General features: G+C 47.4%; 1 long non-coding RNA gene across 2 annotated transcripts; it reads left to right on the top strand.

Annotated features, from left to right (window-relative positions):
- The first annotated feature begins 1343 nt into the window (after positions 1–1343).
- On the top strand, positions 1344–8688 carry LOC311594761. 2 transcript variants are annotated; one of them, XR_014778207.1, is made up of 5 exons: positions 1344–1944; positions 2112–2190; positions 3713–3892; positions 4950–5080; positions 8267–8688. It is a non-coding gene; the product is annotated as an uncharacterized lncRNA (long non-coding RNA). The 2 variants fall into 2 exon arrangements; XR_014778206.1 differs by lacking the exon at positions 2112–2190 and having other exon boundaries at positions 3700–3892.
- The last annotated feature ends 7421 nt before the right edge of the window (positions 8689–16109 follow it).

Here is a 16109-nt window from a genome sequence, read left to right as displayed (position 1 = left end):
ACTTTGAATAGACCCATCATGATTCATTTCTCAACATTGCACATATCTTCAACAATTAAGATCCTGACTAGGATCAGCAGTGGTACACACCTTTAATCCCATGGTCTAGTTATAATCAGATTACCATAAAGTGAAGTCTTCAGGGGCTGGAGCTATGACTCTGTGGTTAAGAGCAAGCGCTCACAACTGTCCCTAACTCCAGCTCCAGGGGATCCTACGCCCTCTTCTGGCCTCCACAGGCAACTGCACTCATGTGCACATGGCCTACACAGACACATGCACACACACAGTTTAAAAAATAAAAAGAAACTGGGCGGTGCCTGCCTTTAATCCCAGAATTTGGGAGGCCGAGACAGGTGGATCTGTGAGTTCAAAACCAACCTGGCCTACAGAGCTAGTTCCAGCAAAACCAGGGCTACACAAAAACTCTATCTGAAACCAACTAACCAACCAACCAACCAAAAAAAAAAAAAAACCAAAAAAAACCAAAAACAAAAACCCAAAAAACAAATCTTAATCTCTGTCTAAAAAGTGCTACTTTTATAGACAAATACTCATAGTAAAACAGGCATGAAATAAATTCCCCTTAGCTGCTCTGGAATCTTCCTCATATCAGTCTGTTCCATTCAGCCAGCAGCTGGAGGTCACACCTGACCACGAGGAAGGGAGGAAGGTGTGCCGAAGGCAGGCCAGCATTCCAAAGCTGGAGCCAGTGAGCTCTGATTGGCTCGATGAAATCATTTTATGTATATGAGTGCTCTATTTGCAGGTACACCTATCCACCGGAAGAAGGCTTTAGAGGGTATTGATGGTTGTGAGCCACCATGTGGTTGCTGGGAATTGAACTCAGGACCTCTGGAAGAGCAGATGGTGCTCTTAACCGCTGAGCTATCTCTCCAGCCCCGGCTTGATGAAATCATAAACCACCAACCAGAGGCCGGCTGCAGACTCAAGGAATGATGCAGGAAGGTGGTAGGTGAGGGGTGGGTAGGCTTCTGGATTCCCTCATGTACCTGATGACACCAAATGTCTAGAGGCCTTCCAAGAAGTCAGTAAAGAGGCATTTCTTTTTTGCATAGGTATACTTGTGTGATGTGTGTTGCACATATGCATGTGTGCTTGTATGTGTGGGCCTGTGTGCGCACGTGTGCGCATGCCCATGGAGGTCAGAGGTTGACACATCAGGCATCTTCCTCCATTGCTCTTTTTTTTTTTTTTTTTTTTTTTGGTTTTTCGAGACAGGGTTTCTCTGTGTAGCCTTGACTGTCCTGGACTCACTTTGTAGTCCAGGCTAGCCTCGAACTCACGGTGATCCACCTGCCTCTGCCTCCCGAGTGCTGGGATTAAAGGCATGCGCCACCACGCCCGGCCCTCCATTGCTCTTGACCTTATTCAAGTAAGGGTTTCTCACCAGGTGTGATGGTGCATGCACCCAGGAGGCAGAGGCAGGCTGATCTCTGTGAGTCTGAGGCCAGCCTGGTCTACAGAATGAGTCCAGGACAGCGGATGATATTCAGAGAAACTCTATCTTAACCCACACACACACACACACACAAAATCAAGTAAGGGTTTTTCATTTGAACCCAGGACTTAGGTTAGTCTCCCTAGCCAATTTGCTCCATGGCTTCCTTGTCTTTGTCTCGCAAGCATCAGAGCTACAGGTAGCCTGCCACTCCCACTGAAGCATTTCTATGGGTGCTGATGATCTGACCGCCAGTCCTCATGTCAGTGTGGGCAAACCCTTTACCCTCCGAGCCACCTCTCCAGCTCTGAAGACTCATCTCTAGTGTCACCAGAGTCATTGGCTCACCACCAGCTTCTCCAATCAAAATGATTCCTGAATGGCAAGCAGCAGCCACCACAACAATCATTGCTGGGCCGCGGATGCACACGCACTTCTGTGCCTACCCCGTCCATCCACTCACTCCCCACAATCCTGGAAGGGTGAGCATCTACACCCCCACTCCCCCACCCCCCCCACCCCCACATGTAGCTATCACTGTTCAGAGAATTTGTTAGAAACACAAATGAAGTGACAGTAGCTTTTGTTCTGTGAGCTGGCAGCCTTGTGGCTTCCCATGTTTACGTCGTGTTCTTACTCACACATTTAGAGGTCAGACGGGAGGTCTACACAGAGTGAGAGCTGGCTTTGAATATAGTCTACTGCTCCAGAGCTGGGGATGTGGCCACGTAAGCTATGAAAGCTTTTGCTAGGCTCTGAGGAATCAAGTCACCGCTCCGGTGGAATATAAAAGGTGACTTGGGTGTTTGGTCCTTTGGCCTTGTCAGGATTGGGACATTAGCCCCAGGAAAAGTGGAGCTAATGATGGTGCTAAGTGGGTAAGACAGGCTCGTGGGACCTGGTCTCATGCCCGCACAAGCAATTGGTGTTTGCCATTCTTCTTATTTTGATTTCAAAGGCCAAATCCAGACACGGGGAGCTTAAAATGCTCCAAGACAGAGACAGAGCCCACGTAAAGACCAGCTACGTAACAGCACCACGCGCCTGCAAAGAAAACGGCCACAGTCCGGAGAGTCTTGGCCTTTTCTAGACTGCTAACACCTGCTAACAGTTCCAGCGTTACATGTGCATGAGAACATGGGGCCAGGCATGGTGGTGCAGCCTTTACTCTGTGCACTCAGGAGGCAGGAAGATCTCTGAGTTTGAGGTGAACCTGGTCTACGTAGCAAGTTCCAAGCCAGCCAGGGCTGCAACGTAGTGAGAACCTGTCTTAAAAACCAACCAACCCAACAGGCAGGTGTGGTGACGCACGCCTTTAATCCCAGTACTTGGGAGGCAGAGGCAGGCAGATTGCTGTGAGTTCGAGGCCAGTCTGGTCTACAAAGTGAATCTAGGAATGTCAAAATACAAACTATCAGATTTGGAATTTGTAAGAAGTGAAATTCAAGGGGACGTAGGGATGACTTAGTGGTTAAAATGCTTGTTGTCTTTCTGGAGGACCCATGTTCAGCTCCCAGCACCCCATCTTTTGGCTCACAGCTGCCTGTAACTCATGCTCCAGGAAACCTAATACCCTCTTCTGGCCTGTGCTGGCACCCTTACACTTGTGACACACACACACACACACACACACGCCTTTAAAAACTTTTTTTTTTGGGCCGGGCGTGGTGGCACACGCCTTTAATCCCAGCACTCAGGAGGCAGAGGCAGGCGGATCACTGTGAGTTCGAGGCCAGCCTGGTTTGCAAAGTGAGTCCAGGACAGCCAAGGCTACACAGAGAAACCCTGTCTCGAAAAACCAAAAACAAACAAACAAACAAACTTTTTTTTTAATGTTGGAATATTTTGCCTGCACGTTACATCCAGATGTACACTATGTACATCTATGTACATCTGGTGCCCAGAGGCCAGAGGAGGGTATCAGATTCCTTGGAACTGGACTATAGATGTGATCCACTATGTTGGTGCTCAGAATTGAATGAACCCAGGTCCTCTGGAAGAGCAGCCAGTGCTCTTAACCACTAAGCCATCTGTCTTTCCCATCTTTACTGCATGTTTTTAAAGACATTGCTTGTTAGTTTCTTGCAATGACCTTTGGAAAGATTTCTCTATTTTGTATGAGGGGGATGGGATGCAGGGCTCGGAGACTGGTCCAGGGTTACCCATCCCAGAGGTAGGGCTACGTTCAGTACTCAGATTTGTCTAGCCTGTTAAAATCAAGAACTCATGGCACACAGCTTTGTTCCAAAGTTAAAATTATGGTCTGGATGTACCATTCAAAAGACAAGGATGAAATCGCTAGCCTGGTGATTATGAATGGAATCTTCAACCTGAAACTTGTGAACGAAGGTGGGACACCCCACCCCCACCTTGGAACCTATGAATAGAAGCCTGGAGAAGGTTGTGAATGGAGCCCCCGGCCTGGAACTTGTGAGTGGAGCCTTTTACGGAAAAGTATCTTGATACACGTGGTCTGGTTAGGATGGGGTGCTTAGCCATCAGTTCCACAGTGGTATCACGTGAGAGGATGCTTTCCCCTCTCATCCTTTCAGAATTACTGAGTCCTCCAGAGTCTCCTTGAAGTGTGACATGGTATCTGGCCAATTGAACAGCAGACAGGTGACTTTATTATTGGCCTTCTGTGATGCTTGATGTCAAAACACTTGGGAAAGTGGGAAAATGAAGCCACTCTACCCACTAAGTTTGGGGGATAGAAAAAGATGTGAATAGCCGGGTGGTGGTGGTGCATGCCTTTAGTCCCAGCACTAGGGAGGTAGAGGCAGGTGAATCTCTGAGTTCGAGGCCAGCCTGGTCTAGAGAGTGAGTTCCAGGACAGCCAGGGCTACACAGAGAGATCCTGTCTGAAAGAAGGAAAGAAAGAAAGAAAGAAAGCAAAATAGAAAAAGGTGTGTGTATGCTCCCATACGTGTGTGTATGCACCTATCATGTGTGTGTGTGTGCACCCAGTATGTCAAGATTGGAGGACAATGCCAGGTCTCTTCCTTCTTCCTCTATAAGATCTCTTTCCTAGTCCCCTGAGACAGGATCTCACTCAACTGGGAACTACACTGGCAGCCATCTTCTCCCCAGCCCCTATCCTCAGCAAGCCCAAGCCATCCTCCTACCGTCCCCCCCAGCCCCTACTCCAACACTGGGGTTACAGGTGCAAATGATCACACCTGGCTTTTTACCTGAGTGCTGAGGATCCTGACTCAGGTGCTAACACTGGCAAAGCAAGCATTCTCACCCACTGAGCCATCTCCTCAACCCCGAAAGTTATTTTTCATAAGGATGCTATCCGTATCCATAGCCTTTTTCGCTGTTATGTACAAGTATGAATACACACACATATATATATATAACATGGTATGTATGTGTGTGTGTGTGTGTGTGTGTGTGTGTGTGTGTGTGTGTGTGTGTGTAAAACTCCTACTCCCGTCACTTTTTGGTAAGCACTTCACAAGTGTCTCCTTTTCCTTTTGCTTAGGGTGAATACAGATACATAAAACTTCACACGTAAAAGCTCTTCAGAGCCTGCGACTGCACTGAGAGACTTAAGAATGACTGACTCAGTCCAGCCTCTTCCCTGGAGATGTGGCAGAGAAAGGATGATTTCCTGTAAGTACGAACAAATCTGTCAATAACAGTGCAGGCCACGGCCCTGGACTGGACCCCCCAGCACCCCATAAACCAGCCACGGTGGTCCACACCTGTGATCTCAGTCCTCAGGAGGTGCAGGCAGGATCAGAAGTCAAGGTTGGGCTGGCCGCATGGCTCAGTGGGGTAAAGCTGTTTGCCGCTGAGCTGGAAGACTTGCATCCTGAGGCCCCACATGGTGGCAGTTGCCGCTGAGCTGGAAGACCTGCATCCTGAGGCCCCACAGGGTGGCTCGCAGAGCTGGAAGGCCTGCATCCTGAGGCCCCACAGGGTGGCAGGAGCGACTGGATCCTTGAGTTGTCCTCTGACCTCCATATGTGCACATGGCATGTGTGTGTGCCCCCAAATAAATACATGCAATAAACATTTAAAACAAATTAGCCGGGTGTGGTGACCCACGCCTTTAATCCCAGCACTCTGGAGGAAGAGGCAGGTACATCTCAGTGAGTGTGAAGCTAGCCTGGTCTATAAAGAGAGTTCCAGGACAGTCAGGGCTACACAGAGAAACCCTGTCTTGAAAAAAAAACAAAACAAAAACAAACAAACAAAAAAGCTAGAAGTTCAAGGTCATATTTGGCCTTGCAATGGGTTTCTGGTCAGCCCAGCATATGCATGCTGTGACAGATAAATGCCTGTATATTGGGGACAATAAGATCCATCTTTTTTCTTTTTTCTTTCTTCTTTTTTCCCCTTTTGGTTTTTTGAGACAGGGTTTCTCCATGTAGCCTTGACTGTCCTGGACTAGATTTTGTAGACCAGGCTGACCTCGAACTCACAGCGATTCGCCTGCCTCTGCCTCCCGAGTGCTGGGATTAAAGGTGTGCGCCACCACGCCTAGCCTAAAATCCATCTATTTAGAGGAACTGCAAAGGGGATATAAGAGTGAACTGACCTTCGGCCTAGTTCTGTGGAGAAAGGAATGTTCTTAAGGGGGCACCGCCCAGACCGTGGATGTCTGTCTTGAGTACATTGTTAATGCACTTTCAGACTCAGAAAGCTTCCTTTTCACGGTGACCTGGGGCCAGAGAATGGATCATCAGTTAAAAACACTTCTGGGGAAGCATGGTGGCGCAGGAGAGAGAGGCAGGGGGATCTCTGTGAGTTCAGGGATAGCCTGGTCTAGGACAGCCAAGGCTACACAGAGAAACTCTGTTTGAAAAAAACCAAACCAACCAAAACCAACCAACCAACCAACCAACCAACTAACACACCTCTGGGTTCTTGAGGTCAGGTCCCAGCACCCACATCCGGTAGCTTAAAACTGCCTGTTATTCCAAGTATACACCTACTTCTGGCTTCCTTGGGCACCCAAAACCAAACACACACAGATATACACATACGTAAAAGTAAATCTTTTTTTTTTTCTTCAAGACAGAGTTTCTTTGTGTAGCCTTGGCTGGCCTTGAACTCATAGCAATCTGTCTGGCTCTGCCTCCCTGAGTACTAGGATAACAGGTGTGTGCCATTGCGCCAGGCTCTTTTTTCTTTCTTTCTTTTTCTTTTTCTTTTCTGATAGAGGGTTGACAGGTCCTGAGAATGTGTGTTTTCTGACATGCTCCCAGGATCCCTGATGCTGTGTGTCACATACAGAAGCTGTGGTCCCCAGAGCAGCCTTGAGACTCAAGTTTCAGTATCCAGCTAGTCATTCAAACAGCAACTCCTATCCTTCTCTTGCGTGTTGAGTCGCTGTTTTCATCTCACTCTGGTTCCTTTGTCCCGACCGCTTTTCCCACAGTCACTCTTCAACAGGGAAGAAGAACTGAGTGCCCATCAAGGCGTGGACACATGGAGCCTTGGCCCCCAGGGGACCTTGACCACCTGTCATTTGTTCACCCAACACATCCATCCACCCACTCAAATATCAGATACTGACTGAGCTATTTGTGTTAGAGGAATTGATTGTGTGAGGCCTTGGGACACAGGGAAGAATGAGACACCTTCTAGTCTTTCCTGGGACAGGGAGCTTTTGAATACTGGCCAAGAGTGGCTCTATAAATGCAAATCCAGTCATCCCAACCCCCCCCCCCCCAACTCTCCACCCCCCACCCCCACCCCACTCCCTTCAATCAGGGATGGCTTCCCAGTGCTGGTGGGGAACGTGTTCGCTGTTCCCTGCTGCGAGGTGCCTTCTGCATGCCCCTCACTTCCGGCCGGCCCTGGCTCTCCCTTGAAACATTCACTATACCATTATTTAATTTTACTGATGTCCCTGGACTGGCCTGTGTGAGGCCCCTACTGCATTCGCAGCACTTTTGAAAAGTAATTTCTATAGTATTAACTCTTTGAACCCTCAGTTTTGTTATGAGGCTTGTCCTTTTTTTTGTTTTTTGTTTTTTGTTTTTTTGGTTGTTTTTTTTTTTCGAGACAGGGTCTCTCTGTGTAGCCTTGGCTGTCCTGGACTCACTTTGCACAGCGATCCACCTACCTCTGCCTCCCAAGTTCTGGGATTAAAGGCGTGTGCCACCACCGCCCGGCCTTTTTTTTTTTTGAGACAGGGTTTCTCTGTGTAGCTTTGGCTGTCCTGGACTCGCTTTATAGACCAGGCCAGACTCAAACTCAGAAATCTTCCTGCCTCTGCCTCCCTGAGTGCTGCGATTACATGCGTGTGCCACTGTGCCCAGCTGAGGCGTGTCCTATTAATACTCACTTACCAGGCAAGGAGGCACATGGGCGGTGAGTGGCAGAGCAGTGGTAGGAACTGGCTGTCTGCCTTCTGGGACACTTGTTGCACTGGAGTCGCCCAGTTGCCTGTCTATCTGCCTGGGCTCAGCTGCTTCCAAGTCAGAGGGCCAGGTCTTCATACGGATGGGTGAATGACAGCCTCGTTCCCTGGTGATGTTGGGATGGTGGGGAAGGACCTTGGTCCCCTCTGACTTCTTCCTGAGTCATCGCCAGTGAATCATGCGGCTTCTCTGCGGTTAGGTTCCCTCACTCACGAAGGCTGACTTCCCATCCTCCAGCTACTGTTTCCCTGGCCAGTGCTGATGATCTGGGGATCAAATGAAGGGGAAGGCACTTTACAAACCCCCAAACCTGAGGCGAATACAAGTGATGATTTTTATAACCATCCACATATTTCCTAACCATCAAAGCGTGTGTAATTGCCTTTCAAGACTTGATGCTGTTGCTCATTTGTTTCTGAAACAGGGTCCCAGATGGCTGAGGCTGGCCTTGAACTCGCCACGTAGCTGATTGTCTTGCCTCGCCCTCCCGAGTGAGTGCTGAGATTACAGCATTTATACTGTGCCTGGTTTATGCAGTGTTTGGGATCAATGCCAGGGCCTCCTGCATGCAAGCAAATATTCTACCAGCTGAACTATATCCTCAACCTGAAAATTGTTTTGACATTTAAGAACCTGTATTGTTATTAATTAAAAATATGCTTTATTTGTGAGTTACAATAATTGCTGACATGACAAGATATGCCCATAGGCCCAACAGTGGCATTGATGTTATGGGTGTAAGAAGAAAACATATGCCTGGAATTGTAAATCTGGCAAAGATTCCACGGTTGGGCAACTCGTGGCCTCAAAGGGTGGCCTACTAGTTTTGTTTTGCTAAATAAACATAGTACCAAATTGCTTCTGTAGTCTTGTTTTTTTTTGTTTTTGTTTTTCGAGACAGAATTTCTCTGTGTAGCCTTGGCTATCTTGGACTCACTTTGTAGACCAGGCTGGCCTCCCTCTGCCTCCTGGGTGCTGGGATTAAAGTCGTGTGCCACCACCACCCAGCTTAGATTTAAAAAAATTTTTTATTTACTAAGTATACAGTGTTGTTTCTCTCCCCCACCCCTACCCCCTTGTTTTTTTGAGACAGGGTTTCTCTGTGTAGCCTTGGCTGTCCTAGACTCACTTTGTAGACCAGGCTGGCTTTGAACTCACAGTGATCCACCTCCCTCTGCCTCCCAAGTGCTAAATATACAATGTTTTGCCTGCATGTATACTCGCAGGCCAGAAGAATGTATCAGATCTTATTATAGATGGTTGTGAGTCACCATGTGGTTGCTGGGACTTGAACTCAGGACCTTTGGAAGAGCAGGCAGTGCTCTTAACCTCTGAGCCATCTCTCCAGCCCCTCAAATTGCTTTCTAAGTGTTTATCTCTATGTCTATATCCTAGCAAAGCTCTCTTGTCAGAGAAGCGTCTTTATGAAGCAGACGGTGGTTAACACAGAAACTCACGGCTGGTGAAGGTGCGGAGGGTAAGTGTCTGTGGAGTGCTTAACCGCAGGTGGGACGCACACATCACTTCCTCTTCCCCCAAGGCCTGGCTGGGAAGATGGGGCAGGAAGACTGGGGAGGACCAGAGTGAAAACAGTGTCTCCCGGCTCTCACAGGGCTGCTGTGTCCGCGGCACACGCTCGCAGCAGCTGTGTTTTCCTGCAGGCCATCAAGCCAATTAACATTCCAGTACGGGGGAGGGGAGGGGAGGGGCCGGGCTGTTCTAGTTTCTTTTCGGTTGCTGTGATAAAACACTCAGAAGAAAAGCAACTCAGAGTCGGGGACAGGGGCTCAATTTGGCTTTTACACTTCCAGGTCACAGTCCTTCAGCGAGGGAGGTCAGGGCAGGAACAGAAGCAGAAGCCAAGAACAGAAGTGTTCCTCTGCTTACAGTCTCAACTTTACTCCTGCTCAGCCGGCTTTCTTGTTCAGCCTAGGAACACCTGGTCAGGGGATGGTACCGCCCACAGTGGGCTGTGGCCTCCTTCGGGTCCCTCTTCCCAGGTGACCCTAGGCTGTGTGCCAAATGGAAAACCAAACTAGTTAGGAGTTCACAAGCCCCCTTCCCCCCAGCTGAGGAGCTAGTGACAGTTGGTGGCTTATGGCAGAGGCGAGTCAGTATTCTTTACGTGTGTGTGTGTGTGTGTGTGTGTGTGTGTGTGTGTGTGTGGTGTTGGGTAGGTGGACCACACTCTAATGGATAGCCTCTCACATGTACATTTGGGTAGCACAAGTTGGTCTTGGTGAGTTATTAAAAAAAGGGGGGGGTATTGTAGGCACATCTGAAATTCTCAGGGAATAAAAATATTATATTAAAAAATAAACATATGGGCCGGGCGTGGTGGCGCACGCCTTTAATCCCAGCACTCGGGAGGCAGAGATAGGCGGATCGCTGTGAGTTCGAGGCCAGCCTGGACTACAAAGCGAGTCTAGGACAGCCAAGACTACACAGTGAAACCCTGTCTCGAAAAACCAAAAAAAAAAAAATAAACATATGAGCTCTTCCCTGTTCTGATTTGAATATGTAATGTCCTTCAATGTGTTAAAACCCCTTAAAAACACTAACACCCACCCACCAGGCTTGCTTTACTTACTTGGTAAACAAAGCTGGCTGAGGCTGAGTTCTCTGTCCTGGGCTGGGGTCCGGGTGGGTGTGGGTAGAAGGATGTGTGTGTGTGTGTGTGTGTGTGTGTGTATGCTTGTTTCTCTTTTATCAGAACATTACACAGGCTAAGATTCAACCTCTCCAAGCAAACACATGCACATAGACACAGAGCGACAGACCCAGACACACACACACACACACACACGCACACAAAGAGAGAGAGATACAGGCAAACAGACAGACAGACATAGATGCTGGCAGGCAGACCCACAGACAAAACACACAGCTTCCCCCACCCCCACCCTACACCTGCTCTCTGATTTCCTGTAGCTCTGTAGCTCCCTGTCTGCCTGTTATTTCTTCCATCTGGTCATTATGAACAGGTGACAAGGGGCAGCACACATACCAGGTTAGGAGAAGAGGATAAGCCTCCAACAGAGCATGGCTGAGCTGAGCAGTTTGTCACTGTGGCTCTGCCTCTGTCAGGGCAACGCTCCTTGTAAAGAATTTGCTCTCATTCTGCACGCTGATTTTAGGAGCGACATTGGTCCTGAGAAGCCAAAGCCACAGCTAACAGGAAGTCAGTATCATTTGTCCTTTGGGCACATGAATTAGAAGAAAAGATGCCTACAGTGCTGGAATCATTTCCTCCACTCAGGAGGGAGGCCACACCTCTCTGGTGAGTTCAAGGGCTTCCCCCAGAAGAGCTGAAGTTGCCTCTAAAGTAGACCATCTAGGTGACTTAAGGAGCAAGCCTTCACAGATAGCTCCGGAGAGTATCTAGGCAACAGGTGAGGCCAGCACCGTGAACCTTACCATAGACTGAAGCAATGGCCGGTGAGGGCAAGTGGTGTCTGAAAATCAACATGGAGCTGCGGGTATGTGTGTGTGTGTGGGGGGGGGTGGGGTGGGGGAGGGGGGCATGAGGGATGGAGAACTGGGAGGAGGAGGAGGTATAACCATTAACAAAGGAAGTGAGAGAGAAATGGGAGGGGCCTGTCAGGACAAGGGTGGCTTACTCTTTTCGGTCCTCTACACTTGAGTTGTTTTCTTTTCCTTGTGCCATCTACAATAAAGGCAAAGAAAATTAACTGCCAGAGATGCCCCCAAAGCCACTATTTAATCTACAGAAAACTCTTTAATGTTTTAAGAATATGAGTCCTCTGGGACAAAGACCTTCCTGGTCTGAGCTATTCCCGAATAAGCTGTTTGCAAGCTGGTTCAGACTTCTGCCTCTCCAAATAAGGTAAATGATATGAAATAGTGTGTAAAACTCCCCGCAACAAACAGGGGAAAATATTTAATTCTCTCTCCCCTCCTTCCCTCCCCTCTTAAGGTTCTTAACTTCAATGGTTGCTATTATGGATTTGTGTTTGTGTTTTTAAAGGAATAGGAAAATCACAAAGGCCCCATAGACCTTGGGTTTGTATTTAATATACACACCCTACTTAATGGCATTCAATCATGTATTTGAATATTAAAGGCAAAAAAATAAAAAAATCACAGTTAAAAACCAGCCCCTCGCCAAGCGGTGGTGGCATACACCTTTAATCCCAGCACTTGGGAGGCAGAGGCAGGTGGATCTCTGTGAGTTTGAGGTTAGCCTGGACTACATAGTGAGTTCCAGGACAGCCAGAGCCATTACACAGAGAAACCCTGTCTCAAAAAACAAAACAAAACAAAACAAAACAAAACAAAAAACAAAAAACCAAACAAACAAAAAACCAGACCCTCTCAGAACTGGGGAGCTGTCTTCCCTCAGCACCATTGGTTTGGGTTAACCTACTATAAAGCTATCTTGTTGCTTTCTAGCTTTTAGATTACCTTTTCTGTTTTGTTTTGCTTTTGCTTTTTTGGTCAGTTTTTTGATGCTACTGTTTGTCTGAGACAGAGTCTTCGATAGCCCAGGCTAGTTTGGAGTTTTCCATGTAGCCAAGGATAACCCTGAAATTCTGTTCTTCCTACCTCCAACTCTCCCAGTGTTGGGTTTACACAGCTGTCCCAGCATAGCAGGTTTTATGCAGGCTGGGGGCCAGAACCCAGCGCTTCCCACACGCCATCTATTGTTTTAAAAATTACAAGTATTATCTGTAGGCCCAGTTAGTAATTAATTGAGACACAGACACTTATTATATTTTAAAATAGCCTTGGTTAACCTGGGGGCAGGGCAGATATCAATCCTCTAAACTACCTCCCATAGTAGGGCATCAGGCATGGGATCCCTGCCTTAATCCCATGCCATCTGTTTCCAGTTACTTTTATTAGCTATCTCCTATCTATAATCCCATATACTTGTTCATGTTCTTCATCTGGGCCAGATTCTTCATCCACACCGGCCATGTGTTTTTCTTCCAGCTAACCCATGGTGGCCTTCCTCTTTTCACATTAGGTCCCCTCTTCTGGTGGCGGTTTTTCTTTTTCCCAGAATTTCTCTCTCTCTCCTAGCCCCACCTATCTCCTGCCCTGCCCAGGTGGGATGGCTTTTTATTAAATAAAAGTTGGGTCAGACGACACACAGTAATTAACATCAAAATACATCAGACCATCCCCCAACAGCCATCGAACATGCTACCAACAGCCACACCCCAGTCCCTGGATTATCTTTAATTGAAGTTGCATTACATTTATTTATTTATTTATTTATTTGTTAAAAAATATTTTATTTAGTTTTAATTTATGCGCATTGGTGTGAAAGTATCAGATGTTGGAGTTACAGAGAGTTGTGAGCTGCCATGTGGGTGCTGAGAATTGAACCCAGGTCCTTTGGAAGAGCAGGCAGTGCTCTTAACCACTGAGCCATCTCTCCAGCCCCTATTTATTTATTTATTTATTTATTTATTTATTTATATTTTCGAGATAGGTTTTCTCTGTGTACCCGTGGCTGTCCTGGACTCACTTTGTTGACCTTGAACTCACAGCAATCTTCCTGCCTCTGCCTCCAGAGTGCTGGGATTAAAGATGTGCACTACTGTACCTGGTCCCTTTTTTTTTTTTTTTGAATGTGAGGGTGTTTTTCTGTATATATGTCTGTATGTCATTTCTAGTACCTGATGACCGTGGAGGCCAGAAGACAGTGCTAGATTCCCTGGAGTTCAATGGTTGTGAGCTGCCATACGGGTGCCAGGAATTAAAACTGGGCCCTCTGGAAGAGCAGCTGTTGCCCCTAACCACTAAGCCATCTGTCCAGGTCTTTCTCAAGGTGTATTAGCTTCAGCTTTACTCTCACAACCACCCGTGACTCCAGCTCCAGGGAACTCTCTTGTGGACTCAGAAAGTGTTTATATTCACATGAGCATGGACAGCTCCCTCCAATTGACACACACACATAATAAGAACATTAAAAAGTAGATAGAAAAAAATATATTTTAAAGTAAAAAGAAGTGAGACTATTTCACACACACACACACACACACACACACACACACAATTTGAAAAACCTGGATGTGGTGGCACACACCATTGATTTCAGCACTTGAGAGGCAGAAGCAGGTGGGATCTCTGTGAGTTTGAGCCCAGCCTGGTCTGTAGGCTCAATTTTCTTTATTTTTATTTTTATTTTTGGTTTTTTGAGACAGGTTTCTCTGTGTAGCCTTGGCTGGCTCAATTTTCTTAACAAATATATTTTATTATGAACTTATTAAGCGAGGATACCTCACTTATAAGCTGGCTAACCTAAACAATAGGAAAAGAGGATTAAAGAATACAATAATGAAACCATAAGATATTAGTTCTGAGGAACAATTCTCCTGGCGTAATCAGCAGGATTTTTTCTGCTGGAACCTGGAGCAACCAGAACCCAGAACCTCAGCCAGAGCCCTGAAGCTTTCCCTCGAGCAGCTCTCTCTAGGAACATCTTGAAGAGAAGCAATGAACAGCCAAAACTATCCCAAGTCTCCAAAGCCTCTTGTTTTTGGCTCACATTTATACCTCCTCTCAGAATTTGTTCAAGGATGTTGTTTCATCTAGTTAATAACCAATCTCCCCGACATGGTGGTGCAACTTCTAAGGAGATAAACATCACCTGCTCCCTCACAAGTCTTTTCTCATCCTCCCTCCCCCCCCCCCCCCCCCCCCCCGTGATCTAAACAAAAACATGTTTATCTTGTCCTTCGCTAGTCTACAGAGCACATTCCAGGACAGACAAGGCTACCCAGAGAAACCATGTCTCAAAAAACAAACAAACAAAAACCCCAAACAAACTGAAAACAAAAAAAACAAACTAACCCCCCACCCCCACCCCAAAAAGGGCTTGATATACTGGTACAGGCTCAGCCCAAGTAGGGCCTTTGACTTGATCCTTAGTACTATGGCAAATAAATAAGTAAATAAACAAATAAACCCCAAATAAAACAAATGAAAATAAATGAATGAATAAATAAATAAGTAATAAAACCACCTTCTCATTGATAACACCTAGAAGAGGTGGGGCCAGGACACAGTCCGTTGATGGAATACTTGCTTAGTATGCACAGGCTCAGAGTGCTCACCTCCCAGAACAGAATGGAACAGAGATGGAGACACACGCCCGTGGACTCAGCATCCTGCCGGTAGAGGCAGGAAGACCAGAAGTTCGGAGTTATCCCTAAGTATGTAGAGAATCGTCGCAGTCCACCCTGAATGTGCCCACTCCTGTTGATATTGAAACTAAGCCAGGTGGGACCTGGACTGAAGAATTTGATGCTAGCCTGGGGTACATGAGATGCTCTCAAAACAAGAACAGCACAGAGAGAGAGAGAGAGAGAGAGAGAGAGAGAGAGAGAGAGGGGGAGGTGAGAGGCATTCGATAGGTGGCCTTATCTTTGTCAAATGGCCTTGTGGGGCTCTTGCAGGCAGGTGGAGTGTCGGCTGGGTGTCAGTGGACTTGACCCACACATACTCAGTGTATGCTGGGACTGCGCACACACTAGCTGTGAGGCTTCAGGCAAGATGCTACCCCCACCACCGCTGCCCAGGCCAGGGGTAAGGGCTGCACAACTGCAATCACTTTCCAACGACTTTGTAACTCAGGAAGGGCTATGGAAACAACAGCAAAGTAGAGGTGGAAGAGCCGATTTGGGTTTTCCCCCTCTGGTTGGGTCATAGACTTCCTGGAGACCGAGCAGCCATGTGGAGGCGCATCTGAAACGCTGCAGCCGGTGGACTATGGTGAAGACACAGGATTCTAGTCAGCACCTCAGGGGTTCACTTTCCGCGTAGTTCTTAGCACCGGACAATTCTGGTGTTTTAATTAGAGGTGGAATGGTGTGGTGACGCACTCACCTGTAAGCCCAGCACCTGGGAAGCTGAGGCGGGAGAATCAGGAGTTCAAGGCCAGCCTCAACTACACAGTGAGTCTGAGACCGACCTAAGTTACAAAGAGACCTGTCTCCAAAACCCAGAACAACCAACCAACAAGTTAATGGCTCTGTCTGTGTGTCTCTCCTGCTCTCTGTGAGGAAATGCTGGGTTTTGTTTGTTTGTTTTTCCAGGATGATTGCAAACTTCAGTTTCAAACTACATCTGTGTTGTGGCTACAAAGAGGCTGGAGGGTAGGATATACTAGTAAGAGCCTTTAATTGCTTGAATTGCTAGAAAACTCAGACCTCCCCGCCCCCAGCCCCGCCCCCAGCCCCACCCCCAGATGAATATTTGATCTCTCTGAGGGTTGTTTCCTTGGGCTTTTTTGT

The sequence above is a fragment of the Acomys minous genome, assembly GCF_964271855.1.
Source record: "Acomys minous genome assembly, chromosome: 3".
Taxonomy (NCBI): Eukaryota; Metazoa; Chordata; class Mammalia; order Rodentia; family Muridae; genus Acomys; species Acomys minous.
This window is presented reverse-complemented; position numbering and strand designations above follow the sequence as displayed.